A 1483-nucleotide genomic window follows, 5' to 3' on the forward strand; every position below is an offset into this window, starting at 1 on the left:
TGAAATGCTTTATTCTTTTAATCAGTATACTTTATAATAAGTATAGAATTATTAAAAATTATGAAATAACTGTTCACTGTTATAGAGAAGGAAAGAAAGATCTGGCTCTTCTTTTTAAAACTTTAATCCAAGTTCCATGAAGTTCTTCCAGGTTATTTCTGTCCAAGTTGGGACAACTGTTTTATGAACTGTGTAGCATTAAAAAGCTCACTGCAGCCATATAAAATGTGCTTGCCTGGTTTTCCCTTTATGTAGTCAACAAGATTTTGATATTCAATGTAGTTGCCTCTGCCCACCACAAAAACGATTGCCTCTTGGAATGGATTTTTGTTCCTCAGCACTGAGCTGTCATTGCCTCGTAACATTTTGGGGTCAAAGTATCTGTAGTCATCTGTTTCTGGGTTTGATTTCATCTCCATGAGGTTGTCTAAAATTCGAGTAACAGGTAGATTTTGCTGTTTCAATACAAGGTTCTTCACTCCTTCCATCACAAACTGTATTCGTGACTCTTGATAAGAGACCCATTGATTTAGCAGTAGTGTTGCCATAGCTGGCAGGAGCTGAGGCCATTTTGGCAAAAGCCTTCCATTGTTTGATATATTGTAAAGGATTAAGGTTACATCCTGCATCTGTCAAAGCCTTTTTGTATTGCTCCAAGTCTGCCTAAGAAGGTGCTTGCTGTGAGCTTATGTAATAGATAAGAAACAGCCTCATTTTATCTTCTGGCGTACCTGCATCAGGGTCTGATATTATATCCAGAAGAGATTTATCCAGGGTAGTTTTGCTCATTATTTTTTCTTCATATTCAAAATATACATCCAGTTTTCTTGCCTTTATGTGCTCTAAAACAGCAGTGGCAACATTTGTATGGAGATCAATAAGTCCTTTTTTTTTCCCAAGAAGTTCTGGGCACTGCCCTAAGCGAACTCCGACATTTGCCCACAATGGAGCTGATTGGTCCTCGTGATGGTAGAGGGCAGGTGTCAGCACTGAATCAACAGAGACAGGGTAAATCTGGTACTTCCTCTTTGGAGACAGGCAACATCTCCCTCTCTCTGCCACACCTTGGGAGACATAGCAGCTGACAATACACATGGACCCACATTGATGCAGCCCTGGGTGCTGGAGAAGCCATGCAGAGACCCCTGCCAGCGCTGAGATGTTTCCATTGCCACTGGTTCCAAAGACTTTCTATCCACTGGCCTGTGATCATCTACATTCGGCATCTTTGCATGCGTTTCATGAGTCTGAAGAGGACTTTATAGATTGGTATCAGACATATGGGCTAATATCAGATTTATGGATTTGATCTGGACTGGACTGGGTTGGGATGTTTTCTCGATGTTCAATTCCTCTTGTATATAAAACTCTTTCCAAAAAAATAAAAACTCTTTGTTATACATATACATGTTTATAAATTTTTTTCTCTAGTCTACCCAAACTAACACAGCTACCTTATGTATCCCTGGATTTAGTCTGGACC

General features: G+C 39.8%; 1 pseudogene; it reads right to left on the bottom strand.

Annotated features, from left to right (window-relative positions):
* On the bottom strand, positions 1 to 903 carry LOC101639208 (annotated as a pseudogene).
* Between the last annotated feature and the right edge of the window lie 580 nt (positions 904 to 1483).

This window comes from Echinops telfairi, unplaced genomic scaffold, assembly GCF_000313985.2.
Source record: "Echinops telfairi isolate 266 unplaced genomic scaffold, ASM31398v2 ScPeMD7_7469;HRSCAF=8507_1, whole genome shotgun sequence".
In the NCBI taxonomy this organism is placed as follows: domain Eukaryota; kingdom Metazoa; phylum Chordata; class Mammalia; order Afrosoricida; family Tenrecidae; genus Echinops; species Echinops telfairi.